The 19,165-nt window shown below is 49.7% G+C and overlaps 19 non-coding genes across 19 annotated transcripts; 12 read left to right on the top strand and 7 right to left on the bottom strand.

Annotated features, from left to right (window-relative positions):
- Window positions 1-297: 297 nt before the first annotated feature.
- Trnav-uac lies at window positions 298-370 on the bottom strand. Its single transcript has one exon. It is a non-coding gene; the product is annotated as a tRNA-Val (tRNA).
- Window positions 371-2,319: 1,949 nt separating this feature from the next.
- Window positions 2,320-2,391, top strand: Trnap-ugg. The gene has a single exon. It is a non-coding gene; the product is annotated as a tRNA-Pro (tRNA).
- A 601-nt stretch (window positions 2,392-2,992) lies between these two features.
- Window positions 2,993-3,065, bottom strand: Trnav-uac. Its single transcript has one exon. It is a non-coding gene; the product is annotated as a tRNA-Val (tRNA).
- Window positions 3,066-5,015: 1,950 nt separating this feature from the next.
- Trnap-ugg lies at window positions 5,016-5,087 on the top strand. The gene has a single exon. It is a non-coding gene; the product is annotated as a tRNA-Pro (tRNA).
- Window positions 5,088-5,688: 601 nt separating this feature from the next.
- Trnav-uac lies at window positions 5,689-5,761 on the bottom strand. Its single transcript has one exon. It is a non-coding gene; the product is annotated as a tRNA-Val (tRNA).
- Window positions 5,762-5,996: 235 nt separating this feature from the next.
- Window positions 5,997-6,068, top strand: Trnap-cgg. The gene has a single exon. It is a non-coding gene; the product is annotated as a tRNA-Pro (tRNA).
- A 1,642-nt stretch (window positions 6,069-7,710) lies between these two features.
- Window positions 7,711-7,782, top strand: Trnap-ugg. The gene has a single exon. It is a non-coding gene; the product is annotated as a tRNA-Pro (tRNA).
- Window positions 7,783-8,383: 601 nt separating this feature from the next.
- Trnav-uac lies at window positions 8,384-8,456 on the bottom strand. Its single transcript has one exon. It is a non-coding gene; the product is annotated as a tRNA-Val (tRNA).
- A 235-nt stretch (window positions 8,457-8,691) lies between these two features.
- Trnap-cgg lies at window positions 8,692-8,763 on the top strand. Its single transcript has one exon. It is a non-coding gene; the product is annotated as a tRNA-Pro (tRNA).
- A 1,754-nt stretch (window positions 8,764-10,517) lies between these two features.
- Window positions 10,518-10,589, top strand: Trnap-ugg. The gene has a single exon. It is a non-coding gene; the product is annotated as a tRNA-Pro (tRNA).
- A 601-nt stretch (window positions 10,590-11,190) lies between these two features.
- Trnav-uac lies at window positions 11,191-11,263 on the bottom strand. The gene has a single exon. It is a non-coding gene; the product is annotated as a tRNA-Val (tRNA).
- A 235-nt stretch (window positions 11,264-11,498) lies between these two features.
- On the top strand, window positions 11,499-11,570 carry Trnap-cgg. Its single transcript has one exon. It is a non-coding gene; the product is annotated as a tRNA-Pro (tRNA).
- Window positions 11,571-13,212: 1,642 nt separating this feature from the next.
- On the top strand, window positions 13,213-13,284 carry Trnap-ugg. Its single transcript has one exon. It is a non-coding gene; the product is annotated as a tRNA-Pro (tRNA).
- A 601-nt stretch (window positions 13,285-13,885) lies between these two features.
- Trnav-uac lies at window positions 13,886-13,958 on the bottom strand. The gene has a single exon. It is a non-coding gene; the product is annotated as a tRNA-Val (tRNA).
- A 235-nt stretch (window positions 13,959-14,193) lies between these two features.
- On the top strand, window positions 14,194-14,265 carry Trnap-cgg. The gene has a single exon. It is a non-coding gene; the product is annotated as a tRNA-Pro (tRNA).
- Window positions 14,266-15,907: 1,642 nt separating this feature from the next.
- Window positions 15,908-15,979, top strand: Trnap-ugg. Its single transcript has one exon. It is a non-coding gene; the product is annotated as a tRNA-Pro (tRNA).
- Window positions 15,980-16,580: 601 nt separating this feature from the next.
- Window positions 16,581-16,653, bottom strand: Trnav-uac. Its single transcript has one exon. It is a non-coding gene; the product is annotated as a tRNA-Val (tRNA).
- A 235-nt stretch (window positions 16,654-16,888) lies between these two features.
- Window positions 16,889-16,960, top strand: Trnap-cgg. The gene has a single exon. It is a non-coding gene; the product is annotated as a tRNA-Pro (tRNA).
- A 1,641-nt stretch (window positions 16,961-18,601) lies between these two features.
- Trnap-ugg lies at window positions 18,602-18,673 on the top strand. The gene has a single exon. It is a non-coding gene; the product is annotated as a tRNA-Pro (tRNA).
- The last annotated feature ends 492 nt before the right edge of the window (window positions 18,674-19,165 follow it).

The following is a 19,165-nucleotide window of genomic DNA, read 5'->3' as shown; positions in this document are numbered from 1 at the left end:
TCATTATTAGTTAGCATCACACTTTGACAGAGCTGTGACAAGGCGAGTAGGGTGAGCTCAGGAAAGCCAGTAGCAAGCGCACTTGAAGTAGCCCTGAAGAACCGGATTATAAATTTTGCCAGCCATAATGGAACTAGGGGCGTTCTCAGTTACCAAATACCGGTGCAATAAGAGAGCAACAGTATTTGACGGTAAAATGACGCCATATCCGTCTAGCACACGACATTGCTTGTCTCTGCATACGCGGACGTGAGGTCATCTCGGAAATGAAATCCGAAATATAGGTTAAAATTGTTGTGTTCGCGCCCGGGATCGAACCGGGGACCTTCTGCGTGTAAAGCAGACGTGATAACCGCTACACCACGGAAACGACGGTTCTTTTCATGTACCACCCGGAGACTCGTAATAGCAACAGTTTGTCTTCTGTGTTAGCAAGGGCATCGGCTATGAGCTCCCTCCGATTCGTGAAGTTCCTGTAGTAAAAGACGTCGATGGAAACAACCCAACCGCGACAGACAGGGAGAACGCTGGCTGAGCTGTAGCCCTACATGGTGAGACCATCAAAGGTGGCGTCATTCACATGCAGTGCGTTTTCGGAACGAATAGGCTCGTTGGGCTAGGGGTATGATTCCTGCTTCGGGTGCAGGAGGTCCCGGGTTCAAATCCCGGGCGAGCCCTTGCGTTTTGTACAACGGTGCGGTAACAAATCGCATGGCGGCGGCTGTTTCGCGCATTTCCAGGCCTCCAAGTCAGCGCTAAAATCCGACAACCAGTTCTGAAACCGTTTCATGTTTCATTTGAGCCATGTGCACCCTGCTGATGGAACGTTTGAAGTTGATTTAAATGGTCACAGTAGAGATCGTAGCAAGTGTCTTGCTGAGTGCGACGAAAACGGGTTTCCGCCCGCAATCGAGCCGGGGACCTTCTGCGTGTTAGGCACGGCGCCTGGGCTCGGCGGCAGCTGCTGCTCTTTCCTTCCTTACGAGATACCGTCGATTCGCGCAGTCGTTATTGCAAAAGATGTCACCAAAGGCAATCGCTTCGTTAGCGGCACGGTGCCTGGGCTCGGCGGCAGCTCTACATGGAGGCACCAGCAGCCCAGCCAGGCCGCCGCCGGCACCGGTGCGCCACAGCCCAAGGAGTCGGCGGCCGCCCTGCAATGCCCCTGTCGTTGCATATTCCACCCGCCTCATATCCTCCCCATGTCTGACTCACTGCCCCAAATGACACTGCAGTGGACGTGTTTATTACTATCGCTTTTGGAAGAACCAAGGCGCAGTATTCTAGTGTCGAACCGGTACTGCAAATTGGGATTAAGCAAAAATTTATTGTGTGGTCGAGCGACAGCTTCGGCTCGCTCTTCCTACATGATCGCTTCTTGTGCGGAATAATTCCTAGCTCGCCGATGGCTTCAGAGTTGGTCTTCTCGAAGTTTTGCTTTCGCACTGCATTCCGCAATCTTTTCGTTATGAGTTGTGTGCTTCGGTTTCCCGACTTTCTTGTGTTTAGTGCGTTTGGCTTCTCTTAACCCTTAGCCACCGCTTGCCGAAATTTCCACACTATCATCTGTCGATCTGCAGAGCTCGATGAAGGCATCGCGGCCGTTCCTGAGCTCGTGGAACGGTCGAATCTGTAGTTGTTTCCAGATCTCTCCCACACAACGGCCTCCCAGAAGCTTGGATTACAGAAGTACGCCACTACTCCCAGCCGGAGATTCACGATTGAAAGCAGAATGACATGAGCTACACGCAGCTCCGATTTTTTTTTTTTTGTGTCTGACCTACTTTGAAAGACTTTGTAGTCGATTTACTTACTACTATCGCTGTTGGAAACCAGGTGATAACCGCACAGTATTCTAGAGACGATGAGGTAATGAAAATTTAGAATAAGTAAAACAGTATCAAAAGAAGTTGTGTGGTGGAGCAGCACATGCAATTCACGCTTCCTAGATATTCGTTACTGCATAGAATAATTCTTTTGTCTGCGGCGTCTTCAGTATCCGTCTTCTGGAAATTTTGCTTGCAGTATATTGTGCAGTCTTTTCGTTATGAGTTGGTGCTTGGTTTCCCGATGTTCTTTTGTTTAGTGCATTCGCCTTCTCTTAACCCTGAGAAACCACATACCGAAACTGAGGCACTGCCGGCTGTTCATAAGCAGTGCTCGATGCAGTTATTTCGCTTTTTATTCGTTGCCTTTAATATTCTTCTCATCAGTGGTGAGTGCTGCCTGCAGAAAGCGTTTATCTTGCGAATTCACGTGAAAGTTTGTGTTCCCTGTGAGGCGCACTACTTGGGATTAACTTGACTGCTCCAGCCAGGTGGCTCGTTGGTCTAGGGGTATGATTCCTGCTTTGGGTGCAGGAGATCCCGGGTTCAAATCCCGGACGAGCCCTGCCATTTTGACCGTGCTGAGGAGTAGGTGGAACTCAGCCCCGGTTGCAGCTCCTCAATGAAGAGTAGACGCCTGTTATAGCACGTGGATATAACAAGAATGCGGCACCAGTAAAGTACGTAGGTGGAATTCGGTAGAAAAGCAGACGGTAATTTTGCATGCAACGGAAAACAAGGTTGTCTTTGCGGGATATGTGCACCGTGAGTGGAGATTCAGCTTAATTGTGCGACAGTCTACCCTCATCTTACTAGCGACGGCAACAACCAAGGGGTGGCATGTAAGATTGAGCGTGGCTAAGAGTTTCTCATTATTAGTTAGCATCACACTTTGACAGAGCTGTGACAAGGCGAGTAGGGTGAGCTCAGGAAAGCCAGTAGCAAGCGCACTTGAAGTAGCCCTGAAGAACCGGATTATAAATTTTGCCAGCCATAATGGAACTAGGGGCGTTCTCAGTTACCAAATACCGGTGCAATAAGAGAGCAACAGTATTTGACGGTAAAATGACGCCATATCCGTCTAGCACACGACATTGCTTGTCTCTGCATACGCGGACGTGAGGTCATCTCGGAAATGAAATCCGAAATATAGGTTAAAATTGTTGTGTTCGCGCCCGGGATCGAACCGGGGACCTTCTGCGTGTAAAGCAGACGTGATAACCGCTACACCACGGAAACGACGGTTCTTTTCATGTACCACCCGGAGACTCGTAATAGCAACAGTTTGTCTTCTGTGTTAGCAAGGGCATCGGCTATGAGCTCCCTCCGATTCGTGAAGTTCCTGTAGTAAAAGACGTCGATGGAAACAACCCAACCGCGACAGACAGGGAGAACGCTGGCTGAGCTGTAGCCCTACATGGTGAGACCATCAAAGGTGGCGTCATTCACATGCAGTGCGTTTTCGGAACGAATAGGCTCGTTGGGCTAGGGGTATGATTCCTGCTTCGGGTGCAGGAGGTCCCGGGTTCAAATCCCGGGCGAGCCCTTGCGTTTTGTACAACGGTGCGGTAACAAATCGCATGGCGGCGGCTGTTTCGCGCATTTCCAGGCCTCCAAGTCAGCGCTAAAATCCGACAACCAGTTCTGAAACCGTTTCATGTTTCATTTGAGCCATGTGCACCCTGCTGATGGAACGTTTGAAGTTGATTTAAATGGTCACAGTAGAGATCGTAGCAAGTGTCTTGCTGAGTGCGACGAAAACGGGTTTCCGCCCGCAATCGAGCCGGGGACCTTCTGCGTGTTAGGCACGGCGCCTGGGCTCGGCGGCAGCTGCTGCTCTTTCCTTCCTTACGAGATACCGTCGATTCGCGCAGTCGTTATTGCAAAAGATGTCACCAAAGGCAATCGCTTCGTTAGCGGCACGGTGCCTGGGCTCGGCGGCAGCTCTACATGGAGGCACCAGCAGCCCAGCCAGGCCGCCGCCGGCACCGGTGCGCCACAGCCCAAGGAGTCGGCGGCCGCCCTGCAATGCCCCTGTCGTTGCATATTCCACCCGCCTCATATCCTCCCCATGTCTGACTCACTGCCCCAAATGACACTGCAGTGGACGTGTTTATTACTATCGCTTTTGGAAGAACCAAGGCGCAGTATTCTAGTGTCGAACCGGTACTGCAAATTGGGATTAAGCAAAAATTTATTGTGTGGTCGAGCGACAGCTTCGGCTCGCTCTTCCTACATGATCGCTTCTTGTGCGGAATAATTCCTAGCTCGCCGATGGCTTCAGAGTTGGTCTTCTCGAAGTTTTGCTTTCGCACTGCATACCGCAATCTTTTCGTTATGAGTTGTGTGCTTCGGTTTCCCGACTTTCTTGTGTTTAGTGCGTTTGGCTTCTCTTAACCCTTAGCCACCGCTTGCCGAAATTTCCACACTATCATCTGTCGATCTGCAGAGCTCGATGAAGGCATCGCGGCCGTTCCTGAGCTCGTGGAACGGTCGAATCTGTAGTTGTTTCCAGATCTCTCCCACACAACGGCCTCCCAGAAGCTTGGATTACAGAAGTACGCCACTACTCCCAGCCGGAGATTCACGATTGAAAGCAGAATGACATGAGCTACACGCAGCTCCGATTTTTTTTTTTTTTGTGTCTGACCTACTTTGAAAGACTTTGTAGTCGATTTACTTACTACTATCGCTGTTGGAAACCAGGTGATAACCGCACAGTATTCTAGAGACGATGAGGTAATGAAAATTTAGAATAAGTAAAACAGTATCAAAAGAAGTTGTGTGGTGGAGCAGCACATGCAATTCACGCTTCCTAGATATTCGTTACTGCATAGAATAATTCTTTTGTCTGCGGCGTCTTCAGTATCCGTCTTCTGGAAATTTTGCTTGCAGTATATTGTGCAATCTTTTCGTTATGAGTTGGTGCTTGGTTTCCCGATGTTCTTTTGTTTAGTGCATTCGCCTTCTCTTAACCCTGAGAAACCACATACCGAAACTGAGGCACTGCCGGCTGTTCATAAGCAGTGCTCGATGCAGTTATTTCGCTTTTTATTCGTTGCCTTTAATATTCTTCTCATCAGTGGTGAGTGCTGCCTGCAGAAAGCGTTTATCTTGCGAATTCACGTGAAAGTTTGTGTTCCCTGTGAGGCGCACTACTTGGGATTAACTTGACTGCTCCAGCCAGGTGGCTCGTTGGTCTAGGGGTATGATTCCTGCTTTGGGTGCAGGAGATCCCGGGTTCAAATCCCGGACGAGCCCTGCCATTTTGACCGTGCTGAAGAGTAGGTGGAACTCAGCCCCGGTTGCAGCTCCTCAATGAAGAGTAGACGCCTGTTATAGCACGTGGATATAACAAGAATGCGGCACCAGTAAAGTACGTAGGTGGAATTCGGTAGAAAAGCAGACGGTAATTTTGCATGCAACGGAAAACAAGGTTGTCTTTGCGGGATATGTGCACCGTGAGTGGAGATTCAGCTTAATTGTGCGACAGTCTACCCTCATCTTACTAGCGACGGCAACAACCAAGGGGTGGCATGTAAGATTGAGCGTGGCTAAGAGTTTCTCATTATTAGTTAGCATCACACTTTGACAGAGCTGTGACAAGGCGAGTAGGGTGAGCTCAGGAAAGCCAGTAGCAAGCGCACTTGAAGTAGCCCTGAAGAACCGGATTATAAATTTTGCCAGCCATAATGGAACTAGGGGCGTTCTCAGTTACCAAATACCGGTGCAATAAGAGAGCAACAGTATTTGACGGTAAAATGACGCCATATCCGTCTAGCATACGACATTGCTTGTCTCTGCATACGCGGACGTGAGGTCATCTCGGAAATGAAATCCGAAATATAGGTTAAAATTGTTGTGTTCGCGCCCGGGATCGAACCGGGGACCTTCTGCGTGTAAAGCAGACGTGATAACCGCTACACCACGGAAACGACGGTTCTTTTCATGTACCACCCGGAGACTCGTAATAGCAACAGTTTGTCTTCTGTGTTAGCAAGGGCATCGGCTATGAGCTCCCTCCGATTCGTGAAGTTCCTGTAGTAAAAGACGTCGATGGAAACAACCCAACCGCGACAGACAGGGAGAACGCTGGCTGAGCTGCAGCCCTACATGGTGAGACCATCAAAGGTGGCGTCATTCACATGCAGTGCGTTTTCGGAACGAATAGGCTCGTTGGTCTAGGGGTATGATTCCTGCTTCGGGTGCAGGAGGTCCCGGGTTCAAATCCCGGGCGAGCCCTTGCGTTTTGTACAACGGTGCGGTAACAAATCGCATGGCGGCGGCTGTTTCGCGCATTTCCAGGCCTCCAAGTCAGCGCTAAAATCCGACAACCAGTTCTGAAACCGTTTCATGTTTCATTTGAGCCATGTGCACCCTGCTGATGGAACGTTTGAAGTTGATTTAAATGGTCACAGTAGAGATCGTAGCAAGTGTCTTGCTGAGTGCGACGAAAACGGGTTTCCGCCCGCAATCGAGCCGGGGACCTTCTGCGTGTTAGGCACGGCGCCTGGGCTCGGCGGCAGCTGCTGCTCTTTCCTTCCTTACGAGATACCGTCGATTCGCGCAGTCGTTATTGCAAAAGATGTCACCAAAGGCAATCGCTTCGTTAGCGGCACGGTGCCTGGGCTCGGCGGCAGCTCTACATGGAGGCACCAGCAGCCCAGCCAGGCCGCCGCCGGCACCGGTGCGCCACAGCCCAAGGAGTCGGCGGCCGCCCTGCAATGCCCCTGTCGTTGCATATTCCACCCGCCTCATATCCTCCCCATGTCTGACTCACTGCCCCAAATGACACTGCAGTGGACGTGTTTATTACTATCGCTTTTGGAAGAACCAAGGCGCAGTATTCTAGTGTCGAACCGGTACTGCAAATTGGGATTAAGCAAAAATTTATTGTGTGGTCGAGCGACAGCTTCGGCTCGCTCTTCCTACATGATCGCTTCTTGTGCGGAATAATTCCTAGCTCGCCGATGGCTTCAGAGTTGGTCTTCTCGAAGTTTTGCTTTCGCACTGCATTCCGCAATCTTTTCGTTATGAGTTGTGTGCTTCGGTTTCCCGACTTTCTTGTGTTTAGTGCGTTTGGCTTCTCTTAACCCTTAGCCACCGCTTGCCGAAATTTCCACACTATCATCTGTCGATCTGCAGAGCTCGATGAAGGCATCGCGGCCGTTCCTGAGCTCGTGGAACGGTCGAATCTGTAGTTGTTTCCAGATCTCTCCCACACAACGGCCTCCCAGAAGCTTGGATTACAGAAGTACGCCACTACTCCCAGCCGGAGATTCACGATTGAAAGCAGAATGACATGAGCTACACGCAGCTCCGATTTTTTTTTTTTTGTGTCTGACCTACTTTGAAAGACTTTGTAGTCGATTTACTTACTACTATCGCTGTTGGAAACCAGGTGATAACCGCACAGTATTCTAGAGACGATGAGGTAATGAAAATTTAGAATAAGTAAAACAGTATCAAAAGAAGTTGTGTGGTGGAGCAGCACATGCAATTCACGCTTCCTAGATATTCGTTACTGCATAGAATAATTCTTTTGTCTGCGGCGTCTTCAGTATCCGTCTTCTGGAAATTTTGCTTGCAGTATATTGTGCAATCTTTTCGTTATGAGTTGGTGCTTGGTTTCCCGATGTTCTTTTGTTTAGTGCATTCGCCTTCTCTTAACCCTGAGAAACCACATACCGAAACTGAGGCACTGCCGGCTGTTCATAAGCAGTGCTCGATGCAGTTATTTCGCTTTTTATTCGTTGCCTTTAATATTCTTCTCATCAGTGGTGAGTGCTGCCTGCAGAAAGCGTTTATCTTGCGAATTCACGTGAAAGTTTGTGTTCCCTGTGAGGCGCACTACTTGGGATTAACTTGACTGCTCCAGCCAGGTGGCTCGTTGGTCTAGGGGTATGATTCCTGCTTTGGGTGCAGGAGATCCCGGGTTCAAATCCCGGACGAGCCCTGCCATTTTGACCGTGCTGAAGAGTAGGTGGAACTCAGCCCCGGTTGCAGCTCCTCAATGAAGAGTAGACGCCTGTTATAGCACGTGGATATAACAAGAATGCGGCACCAGTAAAGTACGTAGGTGGAATTCGGTAGAAAAGCAGACGGTAATTTTGCATGCAACGGAAAACAAGGTTGTCTTTGCGGGATATGTGCACCGTGAGTGGAGATTCAGCTTAATTGTGCGACAGTCTACCCTCATCTTACTAGCGACGGCAACAACCAAGGGGTGGCATGTAAGATTGAGCGTGGCTAAGAGTTTCTCATTATTAGTTAGCATCACACTTTGACAGAGCTGTGACAAGGCGAGTAGGGTGAGCTCAGGAAAGCCAGTAGCAAGCGCACTTGAAGTAGCCCTGAAGAACCGGATTATAAATTTTGCCAGCCATAATGGAACTAGGGGCGTTCTCAGTTACCAAATACCGGTGCAATAAGAGAGCAACAGTATTTGACGGTAAAATGACGCCATATCCGTCTAGCATACGACATTGCTTGTCTCTGCATACGCGGACGTGAGGTCATCTCGGAAATGAAATCCGAAATATAGGTTAAAATTGTTGTGTTCGCGCCCGGGATCGAACCGGGGACCTTCTGCGTGTAAAGCAGACGTGATAACCGCTACACCACGGAAACGACGGTTCTTTTCATGTACCCCCCGGAGACTCGTAATAGCAACAGTTTGTCTTCTGTGTTAGCAAGGGCATCGGCTATGAGCTCCCTCCGATTCGTGAAGTTCCTGTAGTAAAAGACGTCGATGGAAACAACCCAACCGCGACAGACAGGGAGAACGCTGGCTGAGCTGCAGCCCTACATGGTGAGACCATCAAAGGTGGCGTCATTCACATGCAGTGCGTTTTCGGAACGAATAGGCTCGTTGGTCTAGGGGTATGATTCCTGCTTCGGGTGCAGGAGGTCCCGGGTTCAAATCCCGGGCGAGCCCTTGCGTTTTGTACAACGGTGCGGTAACAAATCGCATGGCGGCGGCTGTTTCGCGCATTTCCAGGCCTCCAAGTCAGCGCTAAAATCCGACAACCAGTTCTGAAACCGTTTCATGTTTCATTTGAGCCATGTGCACCCTGCTGATGGAACGTTTGAAGTTGATTTAAATGGTCACAGTAGAGATCGTAGCAAGTGTCTTGCTGAGTGCGACGAAAACGGGTTTCCGCCCGCAATCGAGCCGGGGACCTTCTGCGTGTTAGGCACGGCGCCTGGGCTCGGCGGCAGCTGCTGCTCTTTCCTTCCTTACGAGATACCGTCGATTCGCGCAGTCGTTATTGCAAAAGATGTCACCAAAGGCAATCGCTTCGTTAGCGGCACGGCGCCTGGGCTCGGCGGCAGCTGCTGCTCTTTCCTTCCTTACGAGATACCGTCGATTCGCGCAGTCGTTATTGCAAAAGATGTCACCAAAGGCAATCGCTTCGTTAGCGGCACGGTGCCTGGGCTCGGCGGCAGCTCTACATGGAGGCACCAGCAGCCCAGCCAGGCCGCCGCCGGCACCGGTGCGCCACAGCCCAAGGAGTCGGCGGCCGCCCTGCAATGCCCCTGTCGTTGCATATTCCACCCGCCTCATATCCTCCCCATGTCTGACTCACTGCCCCAAATGACACTGCAGTGGACGTGTTTATTACTATCGCTTTTGGAAGAACCAAGGCGCAGTATTCTAGTGTCGAACCGGTACTGCAAATTGGGATTAAGCAAAAATTTATTGTGTGGTCGAGCGACAGCTTCGGCTCGCTCTTCCTACATGATCGCTTCTTGTGCGGAATAATTCCTAGCTCGCCGATGGCTTCAGAGTTGGTCTTCTCGAAGTTTTGCTTTCGCACTGCATTCCGCAATCTTTTCGTTATGAGTTGTGTGCTTCGGTTTCCCGACTTTCTTGTGTTTAGTGCGTTTGGCTTCTCTTAACCCTTAGCCACCGCTTGCCGAAATTTCCACACTATCATCTGTCGATCTGCAGAGCTCGATGAAGGCATCGCGGCCGTTCCTGAGCTCGTGGAACGGTCGAATCTGTAGTTGTTTCCAGATCTCTCCCACACAACGGCCTCCCAGAAGCTTGGATTACAGAAGTACGCCACTACTCCCAGCCGGAGATTCACGATTGAAAGCAGAATGACATGAGCTACACGCAGCTCCGATTTTTTTTTTTGTGTCTGACCTACTTTGAAAGACTTTGTAGTCGATTTACTTACTACTATCGCTGTTGGAAACCAGGTGATAACCGCACAGTATTCTAGAGACGATGAGGTAATGAAAATTTAGAATAAGTAAAACAGTATCAAAAGAAGTTGTGTGGTGGAGCAGCACATGCAATTCACGCTTCCTAGATATTCGTTACTGCATAGAATAATTCTTTTGTCTGCGGCGTCTTCAGTATCCGTCTTCTGGAAATTTTGCTTGCAGTATATTGTGCAATCTTTTCGTTATGAGTTGGTGCTTGGTTTCCCGATGTTCTTTTGTTTAGTGCATTCGCCTTCTCTTAACCCTGAGAAACCACATACCGAAACTGAGGCACTGCCGGCTGTTCATAAGCAGTGCTCGATGCAGTTATTTCGCTTTTTATTCGTTGCCTTTAATATTCTTCTCATCAGTGGTGAGTGCTGCCTGCAGAAAGCGTTTATCTTGCGAATTCACGTGAAAGTTTGTGTTCCCTGTGAGGCGCACTACTTGGGATTAACTTGACTGCTCCAGCCAGGTGGCTCGTTGGTCTAGGGGTATGATTCCTGCTTTGGGTGCAGGAGATCCCGGGTTCAAATCCCGGACGAGCCCTGCCATTTTGACCGTGCTGAAGAGTAGGTGGAACTCAGCCCCGGTTGCAGCTCCTCAATGAAGAGTAGACGCCTGTTATAGCACGTGGATATAACAAGAATGCGGCACCAGTAAAGTACGTAGGTGGAATTCGGTAGAAAAGCAGGCGGTAATTTTGCATGCAACGGAAAACAAGGTTGTCTTTGCGGGATATGTGCACCGTGAGTGGAGATTCAGCTTAATTGTGCGACAGTCTACCCTCATCTTACTAGCGACGGCAACAACCAAGGGGTGGCTTGTAAGATTGAGCGTGGCTAAGAGTTTCTCATTATTAATTAGCATCACACTTTGACAGAGCTGTGACAAGGCGAGTAGGGTGAGCTCAGGAAAGCCAGTAGCAAGCGCACTTGAAGTAGCCCTGAAGAACCGGATTATAAATTTTGCCAGCCATAATGGAACTAGGGGCGTTCTCAGTTACCAAATACCGGTGCAATAAGAGAGCAACAGTATTTGACGGTAAAATGACGCCATATCCGTCTAGCATACGACATTGCTTGTCTCTGCATACGCGGACGTGAGGTCATCTCGGAAATGAAATCCGAAATATAGGTTAAAATTGTTGTGTTCGCGCCCGGGATCGAACCGGGGACCTTCTGCGTGTAAAGCAGACGTGATAACCGCTACACCACGGAAACGACGGTTCTTTTCATGTACCACCCGGAGACTCGTAATAGCAACAGTTTGTCTTCTGTGTTAGCAAGGGCATCGGCTATGAGCTCCCTCCGATTCGTGAAGTTCCTGTAGTAAAAGACGTCGATGGAAACAACCCAACCGCGACAGACAGGGAGAACGCTGGCTGAGCTGCAGCCCTACATGGTGAGACCATCAAAGGTGGCGTCATTCACATGCAGTGCGTTTTCGGAACGAATAGGCTCGTTGGTCTAGGGGTATGATTCCTGCTTCGGGTGCAGGAGGTCCCGGGTTCAAATCCCGGGCGAGCCCTTGCGTTTTGTACAACGGTGCGGTAACAAATCGCATGGCGGCGGCTGTTTCGCGCATTTCCAGGCCTCCAAGTCAGCGCTAAAATCCGACAACCAGTTCTGAAACCGTTTCATGTTTCATTTGAGCCATGTGCACCCTGCTGATGGAACGTTTGAAGTTGATTTAAATGGTCACAGTAGAGATCGTAGCAAGTGTCTTGCTGAGTGCGACGAAAACGGGTTTCCGCCCGCAATCGAGCCGGGGACCTTCTGCGTGTTAGGCACGGCGCCTGGGCTCGGCGGCAGCTGCTGCTCTTTCCTTCCTTACGAGATACCGTCGATTCGCGCAGTCGTTATTGCAAAAGATGTCACCAAAGGCAATCGCTTCGTTAGCGGCACGGTGCCTGGGCTCGGCGGCAGCTCTACATGGAGGCACCAGCAGCCCAGCCAGGCCGCCGCCGGCACCGGTGCGCCACAGCCCAAGGAGTCGGCGGCCGCCCTGCAATGCCCCTGTCGTTGCATATTCCACCCGCCTCATATCCTCCCCATGTCTGACTCACTGCCCCAAATGACACTGCAGTGGACGTGTTTATTACTATCGCTTTTGGAAGAACCAAGGCGCAGTATTCTAGTGTCGAACCGGTACTGCAAATTGGGATTAAGCAAAAATTTATTGTGTGGTCGAGCGACAGCTTCGGCTCGCTCTTCCTACATGATCGCTTCTTGTGCGGAATAATTCCTAGCTCGCCGATGGCTTCAGAGTTGGTCTTCTCGAAGTTTTGCTTTCGCACTGCATTCCGCAATCTTTTCGTTATGAGTTGTGTGCTTCGGTTTCCCGACTTTCTTGTGTTTAGTGCGTTTGGCTTCTCTTAACCCTTAGCCACCGCTTGCCGAAATTTCCACACTATCATCTGTCGATCTGCAGAGCTCGATGAAGGCATCGCGGCCGTTCCTGAGCTCGTGGAACGGTCGAATCTGTAGTTGTTTCCAGATCTCTCCCACACAACGGCCTCCCAGAAGCTTGGATTACAGAAGTACGCCACTACTCCCAGCCGGAGATTCACGATTGAAAGCAGAATGACATGAGCTACACGCAGCTCCGATTTTTTTTTTTTTGTGTCTGACCTACTTTGAAAGACTTTGTAGTCGATTTACTTACTACTATCGCTGTTGGAAACCAGGTGATAACCGCACAGTATTCTAGAGACGATGAGGTAATGAAAATTTAGAATAAGTAAAACAGTATCAAAAGAAGTTGTGTGGTGGAGCAGCACATGCAATTCACACTTCCTAGATATTCGTTACTGCATAGAATAATTCTTTTGTCTGCGGCGTCTTCAGTATCCGTCTTCTGGAAATTTTGCTTGCAGTATATTGTGCAATCTTTTCGTTATGAGTTGGTGCTTGGTTTCCCGATGTTCTTTTGTTTAGTGCATTCGCCTTCTCTTAACCCTGAGAAACCACATACCGAAACTGAGGCACTGCCGGCTGTTCATAAGCAGTGCTCGATGCAGTTATTTCGCTTTTTATTCGTTGCCTTTAATATTCTTCTCATCAGTGGTGAGTGCTGCCTGCAGAAAGCGTTTATCTTGCGAATTCACGTGAAAGTTTGTGTTCCCTGTGAGGCGCACTACTTGGGATTAACTTGACTGCTCCAGCCAGGTGGCTCGTTGGTCTAGGGGTATGATTCCTGCTTTGGGTGCAGGAGATCCCGGGTTCAAATCCCGGACGAGCCCTGCCATTTTGACCGTGCTGAAGAGTAGGTGGAACTCAGCCCCGGTTGCAGCTCCTCAATGAAGAGTAGACGCCTGTTATAGCACGTGGATATAACAAGAATGCGGCACCAGTAAAGTACGTAGGTGGAATTCGGTAGAAAAGCAGACAGTAATTTTGCATGCAACGGAAAACAAGGTTGTCTTTGCGGGATATGTGCACCGTGAGTGGAGATTCAGCTTAATTGTGCGACAGTCTACCCTCATCTTACTAGCGACGGCAACAACCAAGGGGTGGCATGTAAGATTGAGCGTGGCTAAGAGTTTCTCATTATTAGTTAGCATCACACTTTGACAGAGCTGTGACAAGGCGAGTAGGGTGAGCTCAGGAAAGCCAGTAGCAAGCGCACTTGAAGTAGCCCTGAAGAACCGGATTATAAATTTTGCCAGCCATAATGGAACTAGGGGCGTTCTCAGTTACCAAATACCGGTGCAATAAGAGAGCAACAGTATTTGACGGTAAAATGACGCCATATCCGTCTAGCATACGATATTGCTTGTCTCTGCATACGCGGACGTGAGGTCATCTCGGAAATGAAATCCGAAATATAGGTTAAAATTGTTGTGTTCGCGCCCGGGATCGAACCGGGGACCTTCTGCGTGTAAAGCAGACGTGATAACCGCTACACCACGGAAACGACGGTTCTTTTCATGTACCACCCGGAGACTCGTAATAGCAACAGTTTGTCTTCTGTGTTAGCAAGGGCATCGGCTATGAGCTCCCTCCGATTCGTGAAGTTCCTGTAGTAAAAGACGTCGATGGAAACAACCCAACCGCGACAGACAGGGAGAACGCTGGCTGAGCTGCAGCCCTACATGGTGAGACCATCAAAGGTGGCGTCATTCACATGCAGTGCGTTTTCGGAACGAATAGGCTCGTTGGTCTAGGGGTATGATTCCTGCTTCGGGTGCAGGAGGTCCCGGGTTCAAATCCCGGGCGAGCCCTTGCGTTTTGTACAACGGTGCGGTAACAAATCGCATGGCGGCGGCTGTTTCGCGCATTTCCAGGCCTCCAAGTCAGCGCTAAAATCCGACAACCAGTTCTGAAACCGTTTCATGTTTCATTTGAGCCATGTGCACCCTGCTGATGGAACGTTTGAAGTTGATTTAAATGGTCACAGTAGAGATCGTAGCAAGTGTCTTGCTGAGTGCGACGAAAACGGGTTTCCGCCCGCAATCGAGCCGGGGACCTTCTGCGTGTTAGGCACGGCGCCTGGGCTCGGCGGCAGCTGCTGCTCTTTCCTTCCTTACGAGATACCGTCGATTCGCGCAGTCGTTATTGCAAAAGATGTCACCAAAGGCAATCGCTTCGTTAGCGGCACGGTGCCTGGGCTCGGCGGCAGCTCTACATGGAGGCACCAGCAGCCCAGCCAGGCCGCCGCCGGCACCGGTGCGCCACAGCCCAAGGAGTCGGCGGCCGCCCTGCAATGCCCCTGTCGTTGCATATTCCACCCGCCTCATATCCTCCCCATGTCTGACTCACTGCCCCAAATGACACTGCAGTGGACGTGTTTATTACTATCGCTTTTGGAAGAACCAAGGCGCAGTATTCTAGTGTCGAACCGGTACTGCAAATTGGGATTAAGCAAAAATTTATTGTGTGGTCGAGCGACAGCTTCGGCTCGCTCTTCCTACATGATCGCTTCTTGTGCGGAATAATTCCTAGCTCGCCGATGGCTTCAGAGTTGGTCTTCTCGAAGTTTTGCTTTCGCACTGCATTCCGCAATCTTTTCGTTATGAGTTGTGTGCTTCGGTTTCCCGACTTTCTTGTGTTTAGTGCGTTTGGCTTCTCTTAACCCTTAGCCACCGCTTGCCGAAATTTCCACACTATCATCTGTCGATCTGCAGAGCTCGATGAAGGCATCGCGGCCGTTCCTGAGCTCGTGGAACGGTCGAATCTGTAGTTGTTTCCAGATCTCTCCCACACAACGGCCTCCCAGAAGCTTGGATTACAGAAGTACGCCACTACTCCCAGCCGGAGATTCACGATTGAAAGCAGAATGACATGAGCTACACGCAGCTCCGATTTTTTTTTTTTTGTGTCTGACCTACTTTGAAAGACTTTGTAGTCGATTTACTTACTACTATCGCTGTTGGAAACCAGGTGATAACCGCACAGTATTCTAGAGACGATGAGGTAATGAAAATTTAGAATAAGTAAAACAGTATCAAAAGAAGTTGTGTGGTGGAGCAGCACATGCAATTCACACTTCCTAGATATTCGTTACTGCATAGAATAATTCTTTTGTCTGCGGCGTCTTCAGTATCCGTCTTCTGGAAATTTTGCTTGCAGTATATTGTGCAACCTTTTCGTTATGAGTTGGTGCTTGGTTTCCCGATGTTCTTTTGTTTAGTGCATTCGCCTTCTCTTAACCCTGAGAAACCACATACCGAAACTGAGGCACTGCCGGCTGTTCATAAGCAGTGCTCGATGCAGTTATTTCGCTTTTTATTCGTTGCCTTTAATATTCTTCTCATCAGTGGTGAGTGCTGCCTGCAGAAAGCGTTTATCTTGCGAATTCACGTGAAAGTTTGTGTTCCCTGTGAGGCGCACTACTTGGGATTAACTTGACTGCTCCAGCCAGGTGGCTCGTTGGTCTAGGGGTATGATTCCTGCTTTGGGTGCAGGAGATCCCGGGTTCAAATCCCGGACGAGCCCTGCCATTTTGACCGTGCTGAAGAGTAGGTGGAACTCAGCCCCGGTTGCAGCTCCTCAATGAAGAGTAGACGCCTGTTATAGCACGTGGATATAACAAGAATGCGGCACCAGTAAAGTACGTAGGTGGAATTCGGTAGAAAAGCAGACGGTAATTTTGCATGCAACGGAAAACAAGGTTGTCTTTGCGGGATATGTGCACCGTGAGTGGAGATTCAGCTTAATTGTGCGACAGTCTACCCTCATCTTACTAGCGACGGCAACAACCAAGGGGTGGCATGTAAGATTGAGCGTGGCTAAGAGTTTCTCATTATTAGTTAGCATCACACTTTGACAGAGCTGTGACAAGGCGAGTAGGGTGAGCTCAGGAAAGCCAGTAGCAAGCGCACTTGAAGTAGCCCTGAAGAACCGGATTATAAATTTTGCCAGCCATAATGGAACTAGGGGCGTTCTCAGTTACCAAATACCGGTGCAATAAGAGAGCAACAGTATTTGACGGTAAAATGACGCCATATCCGTCTAGCATACGATATTGCTTGTCTCTGCATACGCGGACGTGAGGTCATCTCGGAAATGAAATCCGAAATATAGGTTAAAATTGTTGTGTTCGCGCCCGGGATCGAACCGGGGACCTTCTGCGTGTAAAGCAGACGTGATAACCGCTACACCACGGAAACGACGGTTCTTTTCATGTACCACCCGGAGACTCGTAATAGCAACAGTTTGTCTTCTGTGTTAGCAAGGGCATCGGCTATGAGCTCCCTCCGATTCGTGAAGTTCCTGTAGTAAAAGACGTCGATGGAAACAACCCAACCGCGACAGACAGGGAGAACGCTGGCTGAGCTGCAGCCCTACATGGTGAGACCATCAAAGGTGGCGTCATTCACATGCAGTGCGTTTTCGGAACGAATAGGCTCGTTGGTCTAGGGGTATGATTCCTGCTTCGGGTGCAGGAGGTCCCGGGTTCAAATCCCGGGCGAGCCCTTGCGTTTTGTACAACGGTGCGGTAACAAATCGCATGGCGGCGGCTGTTTCGCGCATTTCCAGGCCTCCAAGTCAGCGCTAAAATCCGACAACCAGTTCTGAAACCGTTTCATGTTTCATTTGAGCCATGTGCACCCTGCTGATGGAACGTTTGAAGTTGATTTAAATGGTCACAGTAGAGATCGTAGCAAGTGTCTTGCTGAGTGCGACGAAAACGGGTTTCCGCCCGCAATCGAGCCGGGGACCTTCTGCGTGTTAGGCACGGCGCCTGGGCTCGGCGGCAGCTGCTGCTCTTTCCTTCCTTACGAGATACCGTCGATTCGCGCAGTCGTTATTGCAAAAGATGTCACCAAAGGCAATCGCTTCGTTAGCGGCACGGTGCCTGGGCTCGGCGGCAGCTCTACATGGAGGCACCAGCAGCCCAGCCAGGCCGCCGCCGGCACCGGTGCGCCACAGCCCAAGGAGTCGGCGGCCGCCCTGCAATGCCCCTGTCGTTGCATATTCCACCCGCCTCATATCCTCCCCATGTCTGACTCACTGCCCCAAATGACACTGCAGTGGACGTGTTTATTACTATCGCTTTTGGAAGAACCAAGGCGCAGTATTCTAGTGTCGAACCGGTACTGCAAATTGGGATTAAGCAAAAATTTATTGTGTGGTCGAGCGACAGCTTCGGCTCGCTCTTCCTACATGATCGCTTCTTGTGCGGAATAATTCCTAGCTCGCCGATGGCTTCAGAGTTGGTCTTCTCGAAGTTTTGCTTTCGCACTGCATTCCGCAATCTTTTCGTTATGAGTTGTGTGCTTCGGTTTCCCGACTTTCTTGTGTTTAGTGCGTTTGGCTTCTCTTAACCCTTAGCCACCGCTTGCCGAAATTTCCACACTATCATCTGTCGATCTGCAGAGCTCGATGAAGGCATCGCGGCCGTTCCTGAGCTCGTGGAACGGTCGAATCTGTAGTTGTTTCCAGATCTTTCCCACACAACGGCCTCCCAGAAGCTTGGATTACAGAAGTACGCCACTACTCCCAGCCGGAGATTCACGATTGAAAGCAGAATGACATGAGCTACACGCAGCTCCGATTTTTTTTTTTTGTGTCTGACCTACTTTGAAAGACTTTGTAGTCGATTTACTTACTACTATCGCTGTTGGAAACCAGGTGATAACCGCACAGTATTCTAGAGACGATGAGGTAATGAAAATTTAGAATAAGTAAAACAGTATCAAAAGAAGTTGTGTGGTGGAGCAGCACATGCAATTCACACTTCCTAGATATTCGTTACTGCATAGAATAATTCTTTTGTCTGCGGCGTCTTCAGTATCCGTCTTCTGGAAATTTTGCTTGCAGTATATTGTGCAATCTTTTCGTTATGAGTTGGTGCTTGGTTTCCCGATGTTCTTTTGTTTAGTGCATTCGCCTTCTCTTAACCCTGAGAAACCACATACCGAAACTGAGGCACTGCCGGCTGTTCATAAGCAGTGCTCGATGCAGTTATTTCGCTTTTTATTCGTTGCCTTTAATATTCTTCTCATCAGTGGTGAGTGCTGCCTGCAGAAAGCGTTTATCTTGCGAATTCACGTGAAAGTTTGTGTTCCCTGTGAGGCGCACTACTTGGGATTAACTTGACTGCTCCAGCCAGGTGGCTCGTTGGTCTAGGGGTATGATTCCTGCTTTGGGTGCAGGAGATCCCGGGTTCAAATCCCGGACGAGCCCTGCCATTTTGACCGTGCTGAAGAGTAGGTGGAACTCAGCCCCGGTTGCAGCTCCTCAATGAAGAGTAGACGCCTGTTATAGCACGTGGATATAACAAGAATGCGGCACCAGTAAAGTACGTAGGTGGAATTCGGTAGAAAAGCAGACGGTAATTTTGCATGCAACGGAAAACAAGGTTGTCTTTGCGGGATATGTGCACCGTGAGTGGAGATTCAGCTTAATTGTGCGACAGTCTACCCTCATCTTACTAGCGACGGCAACAACCAAGGGGTGGCATGTAAGATTGAGCGTGGCTAAGAGTTTCTCATTATTAGTTAGCATCACACTTTGACAGAGCTGTGACAAGGCGAGTAGGGTGAGCTCAGGAAAGCCAGTAGCAAGCGCACTTGAAGTAGCCCTGAAGAACCGGATTATAAATTTTGCCAGCCATAATGGAACTAGGGGCGTTCTCAGTTACCAAATACCGGTGCAATAAGAGAGCAACAGTATTTG

The sequence above is a fragment of the Schistocerca piceifrons genome, unplaced genomic scaffold (assembly GCF_021461385.2).
Source record: "Schistocerca piceifrons isolate TAMUIC-IGC-003096 unplaced genomic scaffold, iqSchPice1.1 HiC_scaffold_537, whole genome shotgun sequence".
Taxonomy (NCBI): Eukaryota; Metazoa; Arthropoda; class Insecta; order Orthoptera; family Acrididae; genus Schistocerca; species Schistocerca piceifrons.
This window is presented reverse-complemented; position numbering and strand designations above follow the sequence as displayed.